Genomic DNA, 26,087 nt, shown 5'->3' with positions numbered 1-26,087 from the left:
CCCTTCGGTTATGTCCAACTTTTTCTGTCTTGCACTCCCCCCCCCCATCCTGCTTTTTACACAGACAAATGAACTAGTTTTACTTCCTCTCCCTCTCCTCACCCCGCCATCAAAATTTCTGGAACAAAAGCAGGATCACAGAAGTCTATAACATACAAGGATTTGGGCTTTCATGTCATCGAATTAATTTTTTCTTTAAAAAAAAGAGAGAGAGAAAGGCAAAATGCACTCTTATTAATCATTTGAGCTTCTTTATATCTTCCCTTTTTTCTAGTGAAATAACCCTTACGATTTTTAATTCACCAAAGCGAATCTTCTTCACCAGTGATTGTAAGTTACATTTGCCTAAGGCTACAATTACCTGCAAAATGAAAGGCTTTTGTTGTTTTTTTCCAAAACTGCAGCGTGGAGTGGGGTTAATAATTTTATACGTGCCACACATTAAAATGTGGTTGTTTGGATTGAGGGTGAAGCTTGTGCACAGTTCTGACCTGATATCCTGGCCCAACTACACTGGCTGCCAATTAGTTGCCAGCCTCAATTCAAAGTGCAGGTTTTGACCTATAAAGCCTTAAATGGCTGAGGACTGCAATACCTCAAGGACCGCCTCTCCCCATATGAACCGACCAGGACCCTGCAATCGTCGTCTGGGACTTTTCTTCATGTGCCTCCGCCCCAAGAGGTCTAGGGTGGTAACAAGAGAACAGGACTTTTCTGCGGTGGCTACCTGTTTGTGGAATGCTCTCTCCAGAGACGCTCTTCTCGTGCTTTCATTGCATATATTTAGGCGCCAGGCAAAATCTTTCTTCTATAACCAAGCCTTTGGCCTTTAGCTATCTGTGGCTTTCTCAAAGTGGGTGGGGTGTTTTAAATGTATGTCTTTCCCCTCTGGATTTCAAGGTATCTTATGGGCTGCGGGATTGTCTGTCTCTTTGTTTGGCTGGTTATAAATCCTTTTGGGTTGGTCTGAGCAAAATAAAGTGATTAATTAATTAATTAATTAATTAATTAAAAAATACCCTTCAGTGGCTGATTCTCCATGTCATGTCACCATGAATTACACTTAACGGACCATTGAGCATGATGGTTTGCTTTGAATCACAGCCATCCCAAGATGCTATGAAGCAGGATTATTATACAGTGGTACCTCGGGTTAAGTACTTAATTCGTTCCGGAGGTCCATACTTAACCTGAAACTGTCCTTAACCTGAAGCACCACTTTAGCTAATGGGGCCTCCTGCTGCCGCCGCGCCGCCAGAGCACTATTTCTGTTCTCATCCTGAAGCAAATTTCTTAACCTGAAGCACTATTTCTGGGTTAGCAGAGTCTGTAACCTGAAGCGTCTGTAACCTGAAGCGTATGTAACCTGAGGTACCACTGTATAAGGTCTGTTACTGGTGAAGTGGAAGCCAAACGCCTATGGTACCTTTGGCGCTGGCACTTGCCATTGGACACAAAGTGATACAGAAGCAATGCCAAGGTGTTTACAGACTCTGCCTTTCGTTAGTGATTTATTTTGCCAAGGAAGGGCTTTATAAAATCAGGCCAGCTATTCCTTGCACTTTCTCTTGCACTCTCTGGGCTCCTCCAGACCACCTGTTCATTGAGCAGCTGTCTTGATTTGCTTCCACAAAATATATAGAAGTTAGAAAGCACCTAGTCTTTACTGCATATTTGTTCTGTTTTGTTTGCGGGGAGGTTATTCGTCAACGAGATGAACCTGTCCTGTATTCATCCTGATTTGCTTGTATAGCATTTACACCTCTTCCTGCTAATGATTCATTCATGCCACACTTTTCAGTGCATTTCCCCATTACTTTCATAACTGGGAAAAGTCAGTTTCTTCCTGCTTGGCAGGGGGTTGGACTAGATGACCCCTTTGGTCCCTTCCAACTCTACCATTCTATTCTATGATTCCCAAAAGTGGATTTGTTCTGCTTGGGTGGCAGAGTGCTTTGACCCATTTTAATTGCATAAACTACAAAGGGTGGTCGACTGCCCTTCACCAGAGGTATTTAAGCAGAGATTGCAATGCCACCTGTCAGGGTTTCTTTAGCGGCGATCCCTGCATTGCAGGGGTTTGAACTTGATAGCCCTTGGGGTCCCTCCTGACACTACAGTTCTACGATACCTACATTTCCCAATATATGCTTGAATCCCTCCTGCAAAATACTGACCATCAGGAGACACACTTTATTTCTTGCAATCAGAATTTTTTTTCTCCCACTTGGTTTCATTCAGTAAGAGGGTTTGGGAATGGACAAATAGTTGCAGAAGTAGAGCTCTTTTGACGTTTCTGTGTTAGGTTTAAACTGGCTGCATTTAACTGAAATCACTGCACATTCAGGAACCCTGGTTTTCCACGGAGAGTGACCGAAATAGTGGAAAGGGGACAGTGACAGCGTATGCTTGCCAGCTCATGCGCTTACTTAACCCAAAGGGACGTGCATAGTGCTGTGGTCTAAACCACTGAGCCTCTTGGGCTTGCTGATCGGGAGGTTGGCAGTTCGAATCCCCATGAGGGGGTGAGCTCCCGTTGCTCTGTCCCAGCTCCTGCCAAGCTAGGAGTTCGAACACACGCCAGTGCAAGTAGATAAATAGGTACCACTGTGCTGGGAAGGTAAATGGTGTTTCCGTGCACTCTGGTTTCCATCACGGTGTCCTGTTGCGTCAGAAGTGGTTTATTCATGCTAGCCACATGACCCAGAAAGCTGTCTATGGACAAATGCCGGCTCCCTCAGCCTGAAATCGAGATGAGCGCCGCAACCCCATAGTCACCTTTGGCTGGACTTAACCATCCAGGGGTCCTTTACCTTTACCTTACTTAACCCTAACACAGAATGCTTGAAGAAGGCTAAACTATCTTGTGCTAACAAATCATCTCCTCCCCCCCTCCATTTTGCTTGCATGTGAGAACTGGCAGATTAGTCTTTGAAAGTATCTTTCACAGGTGATTTCAATTTAATGCAGCCAGTTTTGTGCTTTAATAATTGTGGCTGAGGGGCTTGACTAGATTGCAAAAGTGCTAATCCGAGAAAATATTATCCGATCATATGATGTATTTGCACGAGACATTTCTGTTTTAATAGCATCCCCTCCTGTTCCTGCCAAGGTGCCCCCATGCCCACGTGCGTCTTCTGGCATTGGTAGCCCTATCCAATAATTGATGGTCGTTTGTGCTTGAAAAGGGGTTTTCTGCAGAAAGCAATGCAGTTTGCTTCCAAAATTAGGGTCAAACATTCTTGCCTAGGTCCCTAAGAAAACTCCCATAGCCTTTAGCTGGGCTGCAGCCTGGAGGTTCGAGAGTAGTAGAGGAAAACGGTTTGCTGCTTCAAATTGACATGGGAACAATGTGGGTTACCTAGGGCAAATTGGTACAATGAGAATGATCTATTAGGAATAAGAGTAGATGGGTCTGTGAATTTTGGTTTCTTTCAGTTTCTCATTTTTCCGATCTTAAATAGTTATCCACATTTCTGCAGAATTTTGTGGATTAAAAAAAAAAATCCTCTGGAAAGTTTTGCGTGAGTTTCTCCTAATAAAACATTTTTTTCTGTGTAGTTTAGACTAGCATTCAGATTTTGCAGTCTGTTTCCCCTAATATAAAGCATTATTATATGCTATTTTCACTAATCTATGCATTTCAGTCACACTTAGTCCACAATATAGGCATTCCTCCCCCAAAAATACACACTGAAATTTATATTGAAAAATTCAGAAAAGTGCGCCTTTCAAAGGATAACTGTCTTTTGATTGGCATACAGTTCAAGAAGCGCGAATGAGGTGGTTTCTCATTAAAATGCGAACAAAACCAAACTTTGCCTCCATCTCCAGCTAGGAAGCAAATAAACGGCCCCTTGATGGTCACAGCAATTTGACCCGCATTACTGCAGCTTTTGCTGGAAATGTAGAGAAGGAATCCTTGGCTGCACTTTGGGGCAGATATGGGCAGTGTTTTGAGTAGCACCATATGCTGGTGTCAGTCACCCCCTCGATTGTGCCAGCTCTGGGGCCACGAACACCCCCTTGCCGACTCCCTAGGGAGCCTTGGCTCTCAAGTGTTGCCGGCCATTGCTCTTTTCTCCTTCGTGCCACCATTGTCAACTGGAGCCTCATTCAGGGAGGCAGCAGGGGGCAGCAGCTGGCAATGGCAGGAAGAGGGCGGAATCTAAATCAGCCTAATTTATGCCTCATTGGCATTGACCCAAAGCTTCATGAATATCATAGCACTGTTAAAATGTTGCTCCTTCTCGGAGCTGGGCACAGTTCAGCAACAGGCTGTCATGAAACTGAAGCATCAAGCTGAGCCACAAGATAATTGAGAGACAGTGTGGTGCAGTGGTTAGAGTGCCAGGCCTGGGAGACTAGGGTTCAAATCCCCACTTGGCCATGTAGTTCTGTGTGATGCCCTGTCTCTACTGTTGGAGCCTGCTTCTCTACATATTTAAAAGAATAAGACGTGGACAAATGCTGTTCTCCACATCAGGACCCCTACAGCAAAGATTCATTTACTGAATGAAGCTGGACATCCTTCTAGGGACACTGGATTGGTGCTAGCCCAAATGACCCAACCAGTGTTATGCATCTGGAGTTACCCTTGTCAATGTACTTGTAGGAGACCCCATTGCAGCTTTCCCCAGCCTTTGGCCTCCAGGCATTCCAGGACTACGAACACCATTATCCTCAGTCAGCATGCCCCATGAGAATTGTCATCCCACAACATCAGCAGCCCCAAGGCTTGGAAAGGTTTCCCATATGGCTTCTGGTCTACAAGAGCCACCATGCCTAATAGACTCATATAGATTCCTCTGTCTGTGTATTCTCCATGTGTTCTAGGGTCATGGGGGCAGTCAGTGAGTTGACTTCCAGATGTTATTGGACTACAACAGGGGTTATTGGGTTGCTGTTTTTGTTTTTATTATGTATTTTGTTTTATATCTTGATTTTATTCTGTGAACCTCCCTGAGACCCCCCTGGGTATAGGGCGGTATATAAATTTTAATAATAATAATAATAATAATAATAATAATAATAGGCACCATGTTGGTTCTCACTGATCTGGGGCCAGTGCAGTCATAGTTGCCTCCATGGGTAGGGCTCACTTGTGCAACTTGCCCCACATGAAAAATAAGTTTGAGAGAAATTTTTTTTGGGGGTGGGGGCACATCCATTGCCAGTCATATAAATGGTAAGGGGACACATGTGAAGAATTTCATGCTCTCAAAGTTAATTCGCTTTATCACGGACAACCGAAATTGGGTCTCAGTCACTTCCTGAGTGAAACCTGGTGTGTGCCATAGAACAACTGCAGAGGCTGCTTGGTTATCTCCATATTTTGCTCAGGTCCCCAAATTTGGTCGGAGGAAGGACTGTAGCTCAGTGGAAGAGCCTCTGATTTACATGCAGAAGGTCCTAGGTTCAACCCTGGTATCGCCAGGTAGGGCAGGGTATGACCCCCAGTCTGAAATCCCAGAGGGCTGCTGCCCGTCGGTGTAGACCAGGGGTAGGCAACCTAAGGCCCAGGGGCCAGATCCAGCCCAATCGCCTTCTCAATCCGGCCCTCGGACGGTCCAGGAATCAGCATGTTTTTACATGGATAGAATGTGTCCTTTTATTTAAAATGCATCTCTGGGTTATTTGTGGGGCCTGCCTGGTGTTTTTACATGAGTAGAATGTGTGCTTTTATTTAAAATGTATCTCTGGGTTATTTGTGGGGCATAGGAATTCGTTCACCCCCCCAAAAAAAAATAGTCTAGCCCACCACATGGTCTGAGGGACGGTGGACCAGCCCACAGCTGAAATAGGTTGCTGACCCTTGGTGTAGACAGTACTGAGCCAGGTCCTATGCGAAATACTTAGTGTAAACAGCAGCTGAGTAATGTCATGAGTCAGATGTGGTCCACAGCTGCATTTTACCGAACACCACTGTTTGCGTCCAAGAAAATCCTTGGAGAAGCCGTGCACTTTTTTCATAGGGAAATTGGCCCCTAGGAGGCAGAGTAGGGGGTCACTGTGACCTTTTGGTCCCCTACTTCCATTTCTTCCGAAAGCAAAACATCTCCCCTTCTCAGCTCCTGACCTCCTTCCTCCACCTCCTCCCGGCCACTTTGTTATTCCACCGAAGAGTAAACAGTAGATGTTACGCGAGGGTCTTAAAGCTGCCCTCCAAGCACACAATGCTTTTGGGCATGCTCTGTGTGCAGGTCCCTGGCAGCCATAAATTAATTAAAAGTAGAGAGGAACCGTCGTCGGGAAAAGCAAGCGTCTTTTCCCTCCCTCCCCGCCAATCTTTGTCCCCAGCTTTCCTTTCATTCTCTGTGGGTAAATAGCTAATTCCTTTGTTCCTTGCTGCACCATTTCATTTCTGCCATCATTGTCCTCATTGTTCTCTGGAACAGGAGGGGTCTGGGCCAGGAGCAGCCAAGGTCTTGGCTAATGACGGGAAGTCTTTAAAGTTTGCGCTGCATTTCATCTTCTCTGTGGGAGTTTTAGGACGCATCCAGTGTTTGATCCCCACCGTGCAACTTTGCTTCTAGTTAATTAACAGATCCCCATTACACTCTCTCATCTGCAAGCGCATGGGAGGCCTATCAGGAGGTAATTCAAGGCCAGTCTGAATGATGGCAGGAATTAGAGAAATCGCTTGTTTCGGGGGGGTTAATGTTCAGGAAGAAAGCCTTCCCCTTTGCCGAGGTCTAATTGAAATGTTGTATTCTGCTGTAACCCATTTGGGGTCTATTATTTTCCCTCCTCCCCCCCTCACTTTCTTGCTGCCCTTTGTGACAACTGGAAAGGTGGTACTCAGAAGACAGTGAGATTCTCTCTCTCTCTCTCTCTCTCTCTCTGCACATATGTATTGATTTTTTTTGTGAGGACGTGCAGCCAAGCCAGTGGTGAGCATAGTTGACATTTATGGCCAGGTTAGAAATAAGAGTCATGGTTAAGTGTTGATGAATAAATTAAAAATTAAAAAATAGAATCAGGCATAATAGAATCACAGAGCTGGAATGCACCCGAAGGTCATCAAATTCAACCCCCTGCAATGCAGGAATATGCAGCTGTTCCATTCGAGGATCGAACCTGCAACCTTGGCATTACCAGCACCACTCTCTAACCAAGTGAGCTATCCAGCTGCTTCTAAAAATATGGTTTCCTCATACTTACAACTTAATGTTGCGACACAGCTATTGCTGATCACTATATGTATCAGCAGACGGGACGCAGGTGGCGCTGTGGGTTAAAGCCTCAGCACCTAGGGCTTGCCGATCGAAAGGTCGGCGGTTCGAATCCCTGCGGCGGGGTGCGCTCCCGCTGCTCGGTCCCAGCGCCTGCCAACCTAGCAGTTCGAAAGCACCTCCGGGTGCAAGTAGATAAATAGGGACCGCTTACCAGCGGGAAGGTAAACGGCGTTTCCGTGTGCGGCTCTGGCTCTGGCCAGAGCAGCGATGTCACGCTGGCCACGTGACCCGGAAGTGTCTCCGGACAGCGCTGGCCCCTGGCCTCTTAAGTGAGATGGGCGCACAACCCCAGAGTCTGTCAAGACTGGCCCGTACGGGCAGGGGTACCTTTACCTTTACCTTTATATGTATCAGCAGTAAGTAAAGGTATAGGTACTGGTACCCTGATCATTAGGTCCAGTTGCGGACGACTCTGGGGTTGCGGCGCTCATCTTGCTCTATTGGCCGAGGGAGTTGGCATTTGTCCACAGACAGCTTCTGGGTCATGTGGCTAGCAGGACTAAGCTGCTTCTGGCGAACCAGAGCAGTGCACGGAAACGCCGTTTACCTTCCCGCCGGAATGGTACCTATTTATCTACTTGCACTTTGACGTGCTTTCAAACTGCTAGGTTGGCAGGAGCAGGGACCGAACAACGGGAGCTCATCCCGTCATGGGGATTCGAACCGCCGACCTTCTGATCGGCAAGCCCTAGGCTCTGTGGTTTAGACCAACATGCATATATGGTTCAGCCTAACAGCACAATCCTATACATTTATGTTCAGAAGTAAACCCAGAAAAGTGTATATAGGATTGCCTTGCTTGCTTATCCCTTCACTTTTTCTTGCTTTAATGGGTATGTTTCCATCAGCGTGTTTCTTCTGGTTTAGGCTGATAGCCACAATAGCTATCTTCTCCCTCCACTGTTGGAGGCAGTATGCCTCTGAATGCCCCTTGCTAGAAATCTCAAGTGTGGAGATTCGCACCCAGGTCCCACTTGCAAGCTTCCCACAGGCATCTGACTGGCCAGGATGCTGAATGTGATGGACCATTGCCCTGATGCAACACAGCTCTTCCTCTGTTCTTATGTACACATTTTAAAATATTTAATGTTTTCGTGTTTGTATTTCAAAATATTTTGTAGTGGCGAGCTGGAAAGAAGGTCGAGTCCTGCAAATTAGGGTGGGATTTCTTCTAACTGGGGTCAAAATGTTCCTCCTTCCCTGGAAACCATTCTAAAATAAGTAGGGGAAAAAGGAGAATGCAGCACATTTTCAAAAAGATCCTCAAATCCTCCCATTTTCTCATACAGCTCCTTTATGTGGGCTGCAGAAGAACCCACCTCTGTGTGTGCAAATTTCACTGCCACCTGTGGGGCTGCACAGCTAAATATGGCAAACGGCAGGAGCCCAACCTTGCACTGACTTTGAGTCTCTCCGAGTTTCCCCTGCTATTTCCGACCCCTCCAGTTCTTCCCTCTTTCCCTCCTTCTCCCCCACCCCACGAGCAATGACCCCCTTTAACTAATGAATTAGGAACCGCTCCTGCAATTGCAATCCTCAGTTCGACACTTGGCATTGAGAAGCAAACCAGGGCTATTTAGCTCAGCGTTAAATGGTCCGCCACATTAACCCCCTGGCACGCTGAGCTATTAGGTTGTTTTACTGTTGTTAAAGTTGCATTTGTTAGGTGGCGTCTCGCTGCCCTTCTTAGCGTTGTGGGAGAGCTTGCTATCTGTGGCATTTATGCCAGCGGTGGGGCGTGCAGGTGAGACCGCCATGTGGCACCCTCCTTTTGGGAGTAGAGCAACTTAAGAGCCCAACTTTTTAGTTGAACCAGGGGGGTAATTGGGGTGCGTGGTCTTCCTATCAAGAGGTGAACAAGATGGAGCTCACACGTTGCACATGACATTCCTGGCCCACTTCTTCCCTGGTCAGCTGACACACTTGATAGAATTCTCCAACCCAAATGTGTGTTCATTCTTCCTTCAAAAGGCCAGCGGAAATTATCAAGGGCCTATGAGGAAAGGTTACATCATTTGGGACTTTTCAATTTGGAGAAAAGGCAAGTGAGTGGCAACATGATAGAAGTTTATAAAATTATACACGACGCGGAGGAAGTGGACAGAAAAAAAAGCTTTACTCAGTTTCTCTCTCTCTCTCTCTCTCTCTCTCTCTAAAGATGATATTTATTGAATTTTTAGTTACATACTATACATACACATACATTATGTTTCACATTTGTTCTTGCTCTCCCGAGCTGACTTCCTTCTTCCGGCTTTTTTATGTCGTCTTTAACTTTTCGCATTGTCTTTGTCCATTATATATATAATTGTTCTTCTTCAATTTTTTCCATAAAATGTCTGTAAACAAATAAATCTCAGGGTGATGAAACATATAAAAAAGAATAGGGAGAATTTATGTTACAGTATATAGAGAGAAGACGATGTGAAATAGGGAAACCAATAGAACTAAAATCAACCTCCTAATGGGAAAACACAAAAAAATTATTGGATAATAATATCAAAATGAATTAAAAATGTATATTAGGACTATTGCTGAACAATATTTGTAAATGAATATAGACAGACAACAAAAATTGTATATACTCAGTTTCTCATAACACTAGAATTCATGGAAGATTTGGGACAGATAAAAGAAAGTTAATCTTCACACATCATATGGAATTCACTCCCATAAGACCTGCCCTCCAACATTCTCCATTGAAAATAAGGATGTCCTATTTAATAATAATAATAATAATAATAATAATTTATTGATCCCGCCCATTTGACTGGGTTGCCCCAGCCCCAGCTTCCAACATATATAAAAAAAATAAAACTTTAAACATTAAAAAACTTCCCTATACAGGGCTGGCTTCAAATGTCTTCTGAAGGTGGCATAGTTATTTAACCTCCTTGTTTGGGGGTCGCACAACTCCCTCCAACATTTCTCTAATGAAAGTAGGGAAGTCCCACGGAAAAGTGAGACATTCCAGGATTAAATCAGAAACTGTGACGTCTTCTGTAAATCTGGGACTGTCCCTGGAAAATAGGGTTTGATAAGAGGCAGCGATGGCTGCCAACATAGATGGCTTGAAAAGTGATTTAGAGAAATAAGGGGTCACTGGTTATTAGCCACAATAGCAATGTTCTGTCTTCACTGTTGGAGGCAATTTGGCTTTGAATGCTGGTTAAAGGTAAAGGTAAAGGGACCCTTGACCATTAGGTCCAGTCGTGGATGACTCTGGGGTTGTGGTGCTCATCTTGCTTTATTGGCTGAGGGAGCCAGCGTACAGCTTCCGGGTCAGGTGGCCAGCATGACTAAGCTGCTTCTGGCGAACCAGAGCAGTGCACGGAAACGCCATTTACCTTCCCGCTGGAGCGGTACCTATTTGCACTTTGATGTGCTTTTGAACTGTTAGGTTGGCAGGAGCAGGGACCGAGCAACGGGAGCTCACCTCGTCGCGGGGATTCAAACTGCCAACCTTCTGATCGGCAAGCCCTAGGCTCAGTGGTTTAACCCACAGCGCCACCTGTGCTGGTTGCTGGGAATCAAAAGCAGGGAGAGCACTGTTGTGCTCAGGTCCTGCTTGAGGAGAAGGAATATTTAACACTCCCACTGAAATCACTGTAACATACACAAAGGTGGGAAACTGTGTTTCTGGAAAAGCATGGTTTGGGGATCATTCATGGACTGTGAGATCATGAGAAAAGACAATGGGAAATGGTCCGCAAGGGCAAAGAGGGTTCTGCCCCACCAAGCTCAGTCTGCCAATCGGGGGTGGCTCCACCTGCTATTGGCTGTGGCTTCACCTATCGTTGGCTCTGCCTCTGCCTCCTATTGGCCTCCCTGCCTTCTGCCCAACCTGTCACAATGGAGACCAGCCACCACTGAAAATGCTTATGCACATTCTGACACAACCATTCCGCCGCTGACCAATTTATTATCCAGAACTCCATTGCCAGATGACATGGCGTGAGCAAATGTAAACAACTAGTTCCCATTCACTTGAAAAGCCAAATTGGGATGGAAGAACACAAAGGAGCCTCAGCTCCAATGATAACGAAGAACACGACTTTGAAGTTGTAGCTAAATTGCATTCTCTCATCCTTCTGCCGCCGCCTGTGAAAACTGGCGGCAAAATTGGCCGAGCAGCGATTAGTCCATAATTCTGTATGTTCAAATAGCTTTTGGTTATTACAAAGCCAATAGGCTGACATTTAAAAACTGGTCGTAGGGCAATTGTGGGAGGACCTTCATAAGAAAGTTAAATATGTGTTTCATAAGCCTGTTGTTGCTGAGCCAGGATATCTAAATAATGCAAGAAAGGGACTGATTCCTCCATCACTTCTCAAGAATCTCTGGTCCGCTGGGTCCAGGCTGTGGCTTCGGCCTAACTATGATGGTGGGGCCTTGGTTGTCCTCCAGTGCTGCTGGAATGAGGCATCAATTTTGTCCTTCTAAGAACCCAGAAACCCATATCCCTGATCCATGCTGATTGGGAATGATGGCAGCTGCAGTTTAAAATGCCTGGATTTTCCCAGGTTGGGATAAAGCTCTACTACCCTTAACCCTTCTAGACCCAAGATATACCTCTAGCTCCTCCTTGTACATTTTATGTTCCTACCAGTTTGTACATCTGTGCTCTTCCTCCCTCCCTCCTCCCATCTTTTGTTTTTCACCTCTTCCTGAAAGATGGTTGCAGTGCTGTTTGCGTGATTCATCTTTTGGTGGGGCAAGTCATGCCCCCCTTGTGGGTCATGGGACCCAGCGGTTCAAGACCAGGGGGCTGGAGGACCCAGTATCCTGCTCTTTTGCAACCATACAGGTTCTCTCTATATTAGTGCTCCGTAAAAAAATTATGCTTAAAAGGGGTGGGGGAAGTAGCTGTGGAGTTCGGGGCGGGGGGGGGGAGTGGGAGATGCATTTCAGCTTCTGGATTCTTCTAAGCGAAGGCTTAGCTCTGAGTAATCAAAATTGCTTTGGTTGGGCGCGGAGGCATTAAAAGCCTTGTCCACTAATTGAGAGAAGCGGCTCCGGCGATGCAGCCTTGCCCTCTCGTTAGGCGAACTCGCGAGTTCTATTTGTCATCATTGCTTGCCCGTCTTAATCTAACAGTACTGCTGGTGCAAATTAATGGTAATTTGTTATGACACACTGTGTCCTTCGAGTGGAACAACAATATGGAACTAATACCGCTCCTCTCATAGCTCCTTGCCAGCTCCCTCCATCTCTCCCCACCCTGGATCTCGCCCACTGCTGAAGACATCATCCTGACTTAGCCTTCAAGCTGCTCTCTGCTAAAAGGGGTGTCAGGATATGTTATAGCTTGACTGACAGAGACTACCCAGTGCACTTCCACTGACACGTTCTAAAGGGATGTGTAGCTAGCTCCAGGGCTAGTCTTTTCCAAGCACCTAGTTGCTATTTCTAATATAGATATAGGGGCTTTCCCCCCAGCTGGAACGGTGTTCTGGTACCTCTCAGCTGGGCCCCCGAAGTGGGGGGAGAGACCTGACCAGCCTCTGGAAAGTCCTGCTGTGCCTCCGGCTCATGAGGAGACCCTCCCCAGAGCCGGAAGAGGACATCCTCTATGGCAGTGGTGGCCAAACTTGGCCCTCCAGCTGTTTTGGGACTACAACTCCCATCATCCCTAGCTAACAGGACCAGTGGTCAGGGGTGATGGGAATTGTAGTCCCAAAACAGCTGGAGGGCCAAGTTTGGCCACCACTGCTCTACAGGCTCTGGAGAGTGAGGGTCTCATCATGAGCCAGGGCTATGTTGAGGCTCTTCAACCTCACAGGCAAAGCCGCACCTCAGCTGAGCAAGTCCCAGTGATGCTCCAGCTCACATGAGCTGGAGAGGTGAGGTGGTGGTGGGCTTGTTAAGCTGCTCAGATATGGGGAGGAAGGCTCCCCATACCTCAGCTGAGCAGCATCAACAAGTCTCTGGCTGGTGAAGAGACACCCCCCCCCCAGCCTGACGAGAACCTCTGGGGTGGGTGTTGTGAGGGAGGTGAATTCTGGGACCTTTTTGTCTAGGGAAAAAAAGCACCAAATACAGATAGAGATACACAGGTACAGATGTGGGCATTTGTGCACAGTTTCCATATCTGCCTTGCAATTGCCATCACCTGACAGGTTTCCAGAACTCACCTAGTATTTGTAGATCATGGTGGTCCATATGCATGCAGAGGGCTTCTGTTGATGCATCTGGAGAGAATCCCATACATTTTAATTGCAGGACGGTTCCATACATTGATGGCCTCGAGCCAACGCAGAGCAAAGCACAGCTACTATGGCATCACATTGCAGCTATTTGGGTGGGTGTGGGGTTACTAGAATAGCTATTGTCATAACCATGGGGGCTGGGTCCAAGGAACTGCGCTTCCAGAATACATTGTGTAAATTAAGTACATTTGCATAAATGTTTGTAATTTGCAGACTTGGCAGTAGAACTGGATGGATCACTAGTTCTTGTCGGTGTCTCTTTTCCATATTTTCACCCATAAGTCTGTTTCATCTTGTTTCATCATTAAACTCTCTCTCTTTTTCTCTCTCTCTTTCTCTGTCTCTTTCTCTCTTTCTTTTTCTCTCTCTTTCTCTTTCTCTCTCTCTCCCCCTCCATAAATTACACACAAACACACAAATGCTGTTAAATACATGTTTTAAAGCATACATTTTCTCCAAATACACACTTTTAAAAGACCTCTCCTGGGGCTTTTTGAGTGAATAACTGTCACAGTATTTGGAGAAGTATGAAATCCAACAATAGCTATGTACCGATCCACAAATTATTCTGGGAGGTATAGCTCTGGCCTGCTCGTATTGGAATGGACGAATAACGAATTCCTCCAACATCTCTCCTTGGCAGTCCATATTTTATTTTATTTTTATTTTTATTTATTTTTTTGTGTTCTAAGAATATATTTAATACTGTTAATTCTGTAGCACAAAATAAAACAAAAACAAGCTATGATGATCCCCACAATAAGGCTTAAAGCATAACACATTATTGCCTGAAATTCAAATGATACTTCAATTATGTAAAAATGTTTGCACAGTGAAGACTGTCTTTTAAGTACAAGGCCACCTTTTTTCCCCCCTCTGCAAAAAATAGTTCTGGATTGCCGCTTCTTAATAGCCACTTTCCTTAGCCTAGATTGTCTATAATAATAACATCTGTATCTTACTTTTAAGTATCCGGAGGGAGTGCTCTCCACCTTTGCAGTAAGGTAAGCCAGTAAGGGGCCCAGGTGGCGCTGTGGGTTAAACCACAGAGCCTAGGACTTGCTGATCAGAAGGTCGGCAGTTCGAATCTCCGCAACGGAGTGAGCTCCCATTGCTCGGTCCAAGCTCCTGCCAACCTAGCAGTTCGAAAGCACAAAGTGCAAGTAGATAAATAGGTACCGCTCCAGTGGGAAGGTAAACGGTGTTTCCGTGCGCTGCTCTGGTTTGCCAGAAGTGGCTTAGTCATGCTGGCCACATGACCCAGAAGCTGTACGCCGGCTCCCTTGGCCAATAAAGCGAGATGAGCGCCGCAACCCCAGAGTCGGTCACAACTGGACCTAATGCCACTTCCGGAGGCGGCGCGAACGGCAATGGCGGTCCTCTTCATTCGGTGAAGGGGAAGCTCCGTGGGAAACGGGTCGTCCGCTACGGCGAAGCGGAGACCCACTTCGGAAACCCACAGGCAGTAAAAGCCTGTGGTCTCGGGACCCAGCGGGTGCTGGAAGCAACCCCTGAAACGTTGAAGGAACCCCGTAAGGGGCTCCGGAACGGGGAGGGGGTAGCGGCGCTGTGGGTCGTTCCGCAAGCTACGGAGTGAAGCCGCGCTGCTGCCGGTGAGCGCTGACCTTTTTTCCTGAAACTTTCTGATGTGGAAAAGCAACAACCCGTGAGTAAAGAAGGACTTTATTAAATTGGAGACTAAAATCTATTGAATTTGGCTGAAAGCGGAGCGACGAAAAACAGGAAGTCCGTCTTCCGCTGTCATTGAACTTCAAAGCAAAGAGCTGGAGGAGTGGAGGTAAAGAAAGAACTTTTAACCTAATTGATCTGAGCAACCACTGAACCTTTTCTGTAAGCGAATAAGGATTCTAAGCATTTGATCTTATGTTCTATACTTGCATCGTGATACCTTTCTTCTATTTGGAAATATAATTTGAGTAAGAAACCCAGGTGCTGGAGCTGCCTGAGCAACTGAGCTGTCAGTTTGCAGATTTGGTCACTTTGAATCAAAAATTGCAACAATCTGAGGGAGTTTGGACTTGCTACTTTGAAGCATCATCTGAAATACCAGTATACTCTGTTTGAAACAATGTGGCGCTAATACTAACTCTGCTTAAAGCCTGTTATTGAAGGTTCCTGGACTTAAAACTTGATTTTAACAATTTTACTAGAATTGATCTCTTCCCTAAAGACATTTTAAGCTCCCCCTAGAGGATTTTGGATTTACAGCAGTGACATTACTTTACTTTCCTTTTCCCGGCCTCCTGCTTGACTGTTACCATCTGGGCTGTTGTTTTCTCATGGGAACAACTCAGCTTGACCTTGACTCTTAGATAACTCTGGAATGAGTGGTGCTAGAAAAAAGGGACCAAGAACCAGACAAACAACTTTAACAACTTTAACCGCAGCTTCCCAGGCACGTAGATCATCTGTACCTACTTTGCCTTCAGAGGAAAAAGTTGCTTCTCTGCCAAAAGCAGGGGAGGAAGAAATTGAGCAATTACAATTGGAAGATATGGCCTCAGGAGCAACTGCTTCTATTTTAGAGAAAATTTATGAAAAATTGGAATCTCTGGATAAGAGAGTGGAATCTTTGGATAAGAAAGCTGATGAGCAAACAGCTAAAATTGATCAAAACACAGAATGTTTAAATAGACTAACTGGACAAGTATCACAGAACGCACAAGCAATTGGAGAATTGACGGGGGCCATAGCAGAAAATCGGAAATTGGCTGAAGATACTAGTCAAAGACTTGGAATTTTGGAACGAGAGGTAAGATCACTCCGTAAACAAGTAGATGAACATCAGACTTATCTTTCTATGACAGAACTGCGGAATCAGGAGAGTAATTTAAGGATAAGGTCGATACCAGAAGTGGAAGAAGGCAACTTAGCTGAGTTTTTGACTAAAGAACTTTCCAAGTTTTGGAACTTAGAGGAAAAGGACTTTAAAATCGTATCAGCTTTTAGGCTTGGAAGACTTATAAAGAAAGAGAAACCCAGAGACTGTTTGATAATATTGAGATCAAAGGAGGAAAGGGATAAGATTTTGGGCCTACACTACGGAAAGTCACTGGACATTTCGGACAAAAGAATTGAAATTTACAAGGATATTCCTAAACAACTGCTGGACCTTAGATCTGGCTACCTCGAATTGGTTAGATTGTTGAGGAGCAATTCAATTATCTTCAGGTGGGAGTTCCCCCAAGGATTATCTTTCACTTTTAGAGGGAAGAAGGTCAAAATCAGAACATTGGAAGATAGAGATAAATTTTTGACTGCATACGGAGAGGACCTTCAAAAAGGAATTGAATCACCCTCTGGGCCTGGAGCACCAGCGGTACCTGCACCCTTGGAACCGGAAGATCCAGCGAATAAGACACCACCCCCAGGAAAATAACCAGATTTATTCAGGATGTCTCTGCAACTTTTGAGTTGGAATATAAATGGCTGTAATATTCCGGAAAAAAGGAGGAAAATTTTCCACATATTAAAAAAGGAACAATTGGATATTATTTGCCTACAAGAAACTCACGTGATTAGGCTCCACAGAAAAGTGTTAATAAATAAAAGACTTGGCCAGGAATTTATATCTTCGGACAGAGTAAAGAAGAGAGGGGTGGTGATATATGCAAAAGAGAGCCTGTCACCTAAACTTTTATTTAAAGATGAATATGGAAGAATTTTAGCAATTGAGATACAACATCAAGGAGAGAAGATCTTGATATTAGGAATTTATGCACCAAATGAGGGGAAATCGGAATTTTACAAGAAGCTGCATGAGACTATGCTGGATTATCTGGACTATGATAACATCATTATGATGGGAGATATGAATGGGGTCGTATCAACTAACATGGATAAGTCACAAAGCCAAAATGTTACAAAAGATGGCAGACTACCAAAGACTTTTTTTGAAATGACTGACAATATGGACTTGATTGACATTTGGAGAATGAAGAACCCCTTGGGAAGAGAGGGAACATTCTTCTCTGAAGCCCAGCTGACTTGGACAAGAATCGACCAAATATGGATATCTAGAGGTCTGGCACCTAAAGTTAAAAAGGTGGAAATCTGCCCAAAGACCTGCTCCGACCATAATGCATTAAAGATGGACATGACACTACTACCAACCGGCTCCTTTAGATGGAAGATGAATGACAATTTGTTTAGAGATCAGGAGATTATTAAGAAGGCCCAAAAAGTTTTGAAAGATTATTTTGAGATAAATTTGAACACTACGGTGGAAAAAAGAATCATCTGGGATGCAAGTAAGGCTGTGATGAGGGGGTTCCTGATTCAACAGAATGCTGTAAAGAAAAGGATACAAAATGAGAGGAAAGACAAAATCTTGGAGAAAATTAAAGAATTAGAGAAGAAGTTAAGATCAAATCCGAAGTCACAGCCGACTCTGAAAGAAATTAAACTTCATCAAGCCCAATATTCTAAATTGATAAATCAGGAAATAGAGTGGAAGATTAAATTAATGAAACAAAAAACTTTTGAATCGGCAAATAAATGTGGGAAACTGCTAGCTTGGCAGTTGAAGAGGAGACAAAATACAGTTACAAATTTAGAGATTGAAGGAAGAAATATTCAGAACCCTGTGGACATTAGAAAGTGCTTCCAGAGATACTTCAAAAAATTATACACTCAAGGGCCGCAAGATGAGGTCGAGATTAAACAATTTCTGGAAAAAAATGGGCTACCAAAATTGTCACAAGAAAATAGATCAATCCTGAACTGCAAAATAACACGACAAGAGATTGAACAAGCCATTCAGAATATGCAAATGGGCAAATCTCCAGGGCCAGATGGGCTGGCCTCCAAGTATTATAAGACATTAAAAGACTATTTGATACAACCACTGATGGAGGTTAGCAATGAAATTATGGAGGGGAAGAGGGCGCCGGAATCGTGGAAGGAAGCCTTTATCACATTGATACCAAAATCGGAAGCTGAAAAGACACAACTTAAGAACTATCGTCCCATCTCTCTTTTAAATGTGGATTACAAAATATTTGCAGACATTTTGGCAAGTAGACTTAAAAAAGTTTTAAATGAAGTAATTCACAAGGACCAGGCAGGCTTTCTCCCAGGTAGACACTTGTTTGCTAATACAAGGAACATTATTGACATCTTGGAACTTTTGCAAACAGATATAAATACAAAAGCAGTGTTAATTTTTATAGATGCGGAGAAGGCCTTTGACAATATTTCCTGGAAATTTATGAAGGGAAATTTAAAAGAAATGAGAGTGGGACGGGGTTTTGAGAATGGGATTGATGCAATATATTCAGAGCAAAAGGCTAAATTGATAGTCAACAATGTGGTTACAGAAGAGTTTAAAATCGAAAAAGGAACACGACAAGGCTGCCCTATTTCCCCTTTGCTATTTATTTCGGTTCTGGAGGTGCTCTTGAATATGATTAGAGGGGACCGGTTGGTGGAAGGAATTCAGGTCGGAGAGAAACAATATAAACTTAAAGCTTTCGCAGATGACCTAGTTTTGACCCTGCAGGAGCCAGAATCTAGTACGAAAAGAGTATTACAATTGATTCAAGATTTTGGTCGGGTGGCGGGATTTAAATTAAACAAACAGAAAACTAAGGTATTGGGGAAAAACTGGACAGATACAGAGTCAGAACGGTTTCAGAAAGAGACAGAACTAAATGTGGTTAAAAAAGTAAAGTACCTAGGGGTAAACATAACAGCAAAAAATCTGAGTCTTTTTAAGGATAATTATGAAAAATGTTGGTCAGAAATTAAGAGAGACTTAGATAGTTGGACAAAATTGAAACTTTCTTTGCTAGGCCGAATTGCTGCTATCAAGATGAATGTATTGCCAAAAATGTTGTTTTTGTTCCAAACATTACAGATTGTGGACAAGACGGAGTGCTTCCGGAAGTGGCAGAGAGATATTTCTAAGTTTGTCTGGCAGGGCAAAAAGCCCAGAAATAAGTTTAAGATATTAACTGATGCGAAAGAAAGAGGGGGCTTTGCCCTGCCAGACCTAAAGTTGTACTATGAGGCCGCAGCTTTCTGCTGGCTAAAAGTTTGGCTACTTCTCGAAGACACTGATGTATTGGATCTGGAAGGTTTTAACAATGCTTTTGGTTGGCATGCATATTTATGGTATGACAAGGTTAAGATCAATAAGGCCTTTAAGAACCATATTGTCAGAAAAGCAGTGTTTAATGTCTGGACAAAATATAAAGACTTATTGGAAAATAAAACTCCAAGGTGGCTTTCACCGCTGGAAGCTAAGGCCCGAAAAAGACCCAATATGGAGGCCAAATGGCCAAAATATTGGGAAATATTAGAAAAAGATGGAGACAATTGGAAATTGCAGAGTTTGGAGAAAATTAAGGACAAAGTGCGAGACTGGTTACATTACGCTCAGATTAATGAAGTTTTTAAAAATGACAAAAAGTTAGGGTTCCAGGTGGAGAAATCGAAATTGGAAACAGAACTGTTAGAACCTAAGACTAAGATACTTTCAACTTGCTGTTAAAATGGAATACACAAGATGAAATGGTTAAATCGGCCATGATAAAGTGGGCACAGGATATAGGGCATGATATCATGTTTGAGGACTGGGAAAGGTTGTGGACCAACGGGCTGAACTTCACTGCATGTAATGCTTTGAAGGAAAATGTAATGAAAATGATATATAGATGGTACATGACCCCAGTTAAACTTGCCAAAATATACCATTTGTCTGATAACAAATGTTGGAAATGTAAAGAAAATGATGGAAGATTCTTTCACCTCTGGTGGACTTGCCCGAGAGTGAAGGCCTTTTGGGAAATGATATATAATGAGTTGAAAAAGGTTAGGGTTGAATGCAAACTGAATGCTTTGCCCAATGAGTTCATGGCAGAGGCAGTATTTGAATCAGGGGCTTCACGATTCACAGCTCAATCTTTTAGCCACTATGTTCTTATCTATGTTAAGTGCTCTACCATGAGCCCTACTGTTAGGTTGTGGGTGAACATATCAGACGACACAGCGATTCTTCAAGCAACTCTTGTTTATTCACAGGCCCAGAACAGAACTGGGCTGAAGGGTTCAGTCAACCTGCTTATATAGAGCTCCACTAGAACGCAGCAGTAACCACTTTCTGTAACTATCCAATCACTGAACGTCACTTTCAATTCCTTATTTGCATATGTGGACTTGAGTGAAAACTATCTACAGTATCCCCCTCCTGGCCCAGGGTTAGAACTTCAGTACATAACACCTACCATTCTATCAATCTTTGGTTCCTGTCTCCATTGGAACTCTGTGTGCCATCATTTAACCCCTGATATGGTGTTGCCTTTGCCCTGATTTGCAATTATTGCTTTAGTTGAGATTCCTGCATTGCAGTGGGGTTGGACTAGATGACCCCCCAGGATCCCTTCCGACTCTACAATTTGTGGTTCTATTATTCTATGTTTGACTTGGTTCTGCTAACGTTCACCTGGCGGTTGGCCTTTGCTCCTCCCAGGCGCCTCCGCTCTAAACTCCCTTTATACCGAGACAGCCTGACTGATGAAGGTATCACAACTCTCTCCCGACACCTCTGTGATTATTTCAGAGCACCTGAACTTTGCTGAACTTGGGTAAACACATCTTTAATTTATATTGCATGCAATTATTTTTTTATTACAGCTGGAGTGCTAAGTGTAATCAGGTGGCTATTGTATAATTTAAACTCCAGGTGATTTTTATTTAATAATAATAGCTTGCGTTCCTATAGAGCCTCACATCCCCAAAGGGATCTCCACAGCACTTTGCCAACTTAACAATCAAAGACGTAAAAAGTAAAACACTGATTATAATTAACACAATCTAAGTAAGCTGGGGCCTGTTCCTGCTGCTGCTGCTGTTTATATTCAAAGGGATGCCACTGAATTTAATGACAGGAGAGCTGGGCTGATGCAATTTTACCTAGTTTGGAGGGGTATACAGAAACCCCCAACATCCCCCACCCCATTTTGCTTCTCTAATGTGTTCTTTGTGAGGAAGAACCTCACATTTTACATCAACATTTTGCCATAGGTTAACTTTGGTGATAGCTCAAGTCCTGGACCATTTCAGCATCGCCCAATGTATAGTGAGGAACCTGTGACCCTCCAGGTAGTATTGTTGGACTACAGCTCCCATCAGCCGCAGCCAGCATGGCCGATAGTCAGGGGTGATGGGAGATGGAGTCCAATGACATTCAGAGGGCCACAGGTTTCTCCGCCCCAGTTATAAAAGGTTTTTCACCGATTCCTGGGCAAATCATGATGGTGGTGAGAGGCAGAGCACATACATAGCAAGCTTTGCCTCGCCTGCCACCACACACTGATGTATTCTCTTGGTCCTGGGAAGCTGTTTGTTTATTTACTATCCTTTTATTTTTAAAGGGGCCCTGATCATGTAAAGATTTCTGCAGGTAGAACTCAAATGCAATGAGGGATCTTGGGTGAAACATGAAGTAGGTGCCCTCTTTGTAACATGATGTATGGAATTATTGTTTGGGGGGTGGGGGTGGTTGCTTATTTTAATTGTGTTGTGTTTTAATATGCTGTAATCAGCCCTGGGTAAGAAATATTTCTCTTCTCCTTCTTCTCATAATATTTTAATTATATTACTGTCATACCTTATGCTAAGTTTGCTTCAAGTTGAGCGTTTTCAGGTTGTGTCACGCGGCGACCCGGAAGTACCGGAAAGGGTTACTTCTGGGTTTCACCGCTCGCGCATGCGCAGACATGCAAAATGACATCACGCGCATGTGCAGAAGCAGCGAATCGCGATCTGCGCACGTGCAGACACGGGTTGCGTTCTGCTCATGTTGCGAATGGGCCTACGGAACGGATCCCATTCACAACCAGAGGTAGCACTGTATAGTGTTTTGCAGTTGTTAGAATCAGAGAAACATAGAACTGGAAGGGGCAATTGGGGTCATCTCTTCCTTTTTTAAAAAATAAATCATTTTTATTGATTTTCCAATAAAAAACATCCAATCAACATATCCAATCACAATCCAATTAAAACAAAAAACTAAAATAAAAAAAGACCAAATTATAATCCAGATTGTAATTATTGATTTTTCGGGGCTCCCCATAGTCTGGACCCCCTATGGGGGGGTCGTCTATTCCAATCCCCTGCAGGAAACTTTTCCCCAACGTGGGGCTTGGAGCCACGACCCTGAGATTAAAAATCTCCTGCTCTACCAACCCAGCTATCCTAGCTGCTGTTATCATCACCGTTTTCACTTGATTCAGATTGTAGTGAGTCCCATGGAAGTAACCTCCAGTAGCTCTGAAGTGGGGATACACATTTCACAGGCACCAATGTTTTCCCATTAAATGTTTCTCACCACCACCACTGGCTTTGGCCCAGCCCTGTTATTTTTCAAAAAGGCATGACTAGAACTGGAATGCCTGGTCTTGCAAATTGACCGGGCTGGCCCTACCATTAGGCAGAGCGGGGTGGCTGCCCCAGGCAACAGAACGCCATAGGCTGATGGCAGAGACAAGATGAGGAAAGGCAGAGCTGTGTGCACTGCATGGTTTATGCTGCAGCCACTAAGTTCCCATGCTGTCCTCAGGCAAAGTTCAGCCTGTGACGTTAACATATGAGAGTGCTGGAGATGAAATAGTTAAACAAGTTACCCAATCAGAACCCAGGGGGTGGAGTCAGAGGGACTATAAAACTAGCTCTGGAAGGGGCGAAGGGAGGAGTTTGTTGGGAGTTGGGTGGTTGGTTGGAGTGGGAGTGAATTGGGATAGAGTCTGTGCGTAGGTTGAGTTAGTGTAGCGAAAGAAGCTGAGTCAGGAACAGTTAGGAGCTAGGAAGACAAGTAAATATCTGAGAGGTGGTTTAGTGAGTTAGAGCAGGTAGCGTATGTTATAGGTCTGGATAGGCACCCCAGGATTGTAATTGACCGATACCATTTATGAAACCAGACGCTTTTTAAACTGCAATAAATAAACAGAATTTTTTTGTTCCGATTTAACCCTGACTGAACTTAGTATTGTCCCAGGTAGGGCCTGGGTGGTGGCAGCGAGAAATAAAGTGGTGGTACAGGGATCAATAGATGGTGAAACGTCCGGGGACCCTGTGTGATCGCCACACAGTCAAACCTTGGTTCCCGAACAGCTCCATTTTGGGACGTTTCAGCTCCTGAATACTGAAAACCTGGAAGTAAATGCTCCGGTTTTCAAACTTTTTTTGGAAGCCAAACATTCGACGTGACTTCCACTTGAGTGCAGGAAGTTCCTTCAACCAATTGGAAGCTGTACCTCAGTTGCTGAACGCTTCAGAATTCGAACGGACTTCCAGAATGGATTATGTTTGACAACTGAGGTTTGACTGAGGCAGCAACTTCTGTGTGTGGAAGTGGACACATTTGTTTGTCCTGCATGTTAGGCATCAGACTGTCTTGTGCCTCAAAAACTAAGAATGGGGGAAAGAAATTTAGTTTGCATTCAAAAGCCAAGCTGCCTAACTTTCCAAAACAGTAAGAGAAACAAAAATATTGCCATCCTGCAAAATTCGTACTTCCTCAAATTTTGCAACGCAGTTCACCAGCCAAGTAATGTGTACAAAAAGGCATATACTCTGGTAAAGTCTGCACAAAATGCATACATCAGTGAAAACAGCATACAGTAATGCTTTATTTTAGGGGGAAAGGCTTTGCGAAAATGCGTGTATTAGACCAAATTGCACAAAAACAGGAGGCGTATATCAGGAGGAATTTGTACTGAATTTGTGAATTTTTACGAGGACTTCCGAAATACTGCAGATGGATGTAGAAATCAGTTTAAGATTGGGAAAGCTTGAGAAACTGAGAGAAACTGAAATTGACAGCTTCACCCATCACTAGTGAAAAATGAATGTGAGATGTGAAGCTTAAGGGAACCAGGCAAAGGGCCTTCTCAGTAGTGGCGCCCTCCTTGTGGAACGCCCTCCCGTCAGATGTTAAACAGATAAACAACTATTTGACTCTTAGAAGGCATTTGAAGGCAGCCCTGTTCAGGGAAGATTTTAATGGTTGATGTTTTATTGTGTTGTTAATATTTTGTTGGGAGTTGCCCAGAGTGGGGTAAACCAATCAGATGGGCGGCATGTTGTTGTTGTTGTTGTTGTTGTTGTTGTTGTTGTTGTTGTTGTCAACTGAGCCTTCATTAATTCTCAGATTGTGTTGCTTCATGTTCCACACTATTCACCCCCAAACCAAGCCAGTATGGAACCCCAGCCGTCAATTTCAACCCATGAATCCCAAGCAAAGTGTTGGCAGCATCTCTTCATAGATGTCAAACATTTTCAAATCTCTTCATAGATGTCAAACATTTTCATATCCACCCTGTTCAGATAAATAAATAAATAAATAAATAAATAAATAAATAAATAAACCCAGCAAAATCAGTACCCTAAGAAGGTAATGAGGGGTGTTGTTTTTCAAGCAGGCCAAATAATTTAACCATAAATTTGGATATGAGGCTGCATGCACCTTGCCATTTAATCCAGACTGACCTTGTCTGGGGGAAACCTGTTTGTAAGTAAAAAACCAAAACCAAAAAGACTGATGCCGGTGTGATATCTCAACAACTTGCTTAAAACTTAAGCCGCTCTCTGGAAGGGGCCTGATTTCACATGTAGGAGTCTTTGTTTTAAGACTGCATAAGTGCTTTTCAGAACAGCAGTCTGAAATCAGACGACATGGGTTGTGGATCAGAGCTATCTACATGTTAGATCAGATCTGACATGAATTATGAAATCAAGTGCCATGGTTCTGGAAGTTTCGCTCCAGACCACTGTGCATTATTTCATAGCAAGTAAAACACATTCAGAAAGAAAAGGTGGCGCTTCTTCGCAGATGGGACTGTGATTCAAGCCTGTCTCTAGAGGGCAGGCAAATATAAGATAGGCATATAAGGTAGCAAGTGAATTTCCTGAACAGAGCCAGATCTCCGTAATTGCATATCAGATGTAAGTGAGTTTGTCGACTCCCAGAGTCCTGAATTACTTCACAAGGCAGTGAGGAGAAGGACTATTCGCTGATCTGAGAGGGAGGAGGAAGCAATAGATTGTGTGTGGAGAATTTGTAACAGTATACCAGGGAGATTGCCCCTTAAAATGATAGTTGAATCCAGATTACGTTAATTGAATTTGTTCCCGTTGAAACACATGGAACTTCAATTAAATCAGGACTAACTTGTCCCGTTCGTTTCAAGTGTGCAATTTAGGATGCAACGAGTCATCAGTAATCCCTAAAAGCAATCCTCTTATTTATGTTTTTGCAAGTTCTTTGTTCTAAATTGGCTGCAGTTCATTTCTGGGCCCAGAATAGTGCTTAAACCCTAAACTACAGTGGTACCTCGGATTAAGAACTTTATTCGTTCTGGAGGTCCATTCTTAACCTGAAACTGTTCTTAACCTGAGGTACCACTTTAGCTAATGGGGCCTCCCACTGCCACCATGCCACCACCACACAATTTCTGTTCTCATCCTGAAGCAAAGTTCTTAACCCAAGGTACTATTTCCGGGTTGGCGGAGTCTGTAACCTGAAGCGTCTGTAACCTGAGGTACCACTGTACTTTATCCCCAAGTATCTGAGAGACTGCATCCCTATAGGCCCTCCCCTCAGGTGTTAAGATCAGCA

At 44.0% G+C, this 26,087-nt stretch overlaps 1 protein-coding gene and 1 long non-coding RNA gene across 5 annotated transcripts in view; one reads left to right on the top strand and one right to left on the bottom strand.

The window, feature by feature from the left end:
- The window catches only part of SOX5 (SRY-box transcription factor 5), a 775,029-nt gene that overhangs the window by 170,486 nt on the left and 578,456 nt on the right, over nucleotides 1-26,087 (top strand). The window contains exon 1 of one of the 4 annotated variants that reach the window (XM_079992441.1): nucleotides 11,186-11,390. The exons of the other annotated variants lie outside the window; for them this stretch is intronic. The gene's annotated coding sequence lies outside the window, so the exon portion shown is untranslated. Of the gene's footprint in view, nucleotides 1-11,185; nucleotides 11,391-26,087 lie in introns of those variants that run through there. 4 annotated transcript variants of the gene reach the window in all.
- On the bottom strand, nucleotides 9,395-10,938 carry LOC307225430. Its single transcript, XR_013843003.1, has 2 exons — nucleotides 10,856-10,938; nucleotides 9,395-9,577 (listed from the first exon to the last, which is right to left on the bottom strand). It is a non-coding gene; the product is annotated as an uncharacterized lncRNA (long non-coding RNA).

This window comes from Podarcis cretensis (assembly GCF_951804945.1).
Source record: "Podarcis cretensis genome assembly, chromosome: 10".
Lineage (NCBI taxonomy): Eukaryota > Metazoa > Chordata > Lepidosauria > Squamata > Lacertidae > Podarcis > Podarcis cretensis.
This window is presented reverse-complemented; position numbering and strand designations above follow the sequence as displayed.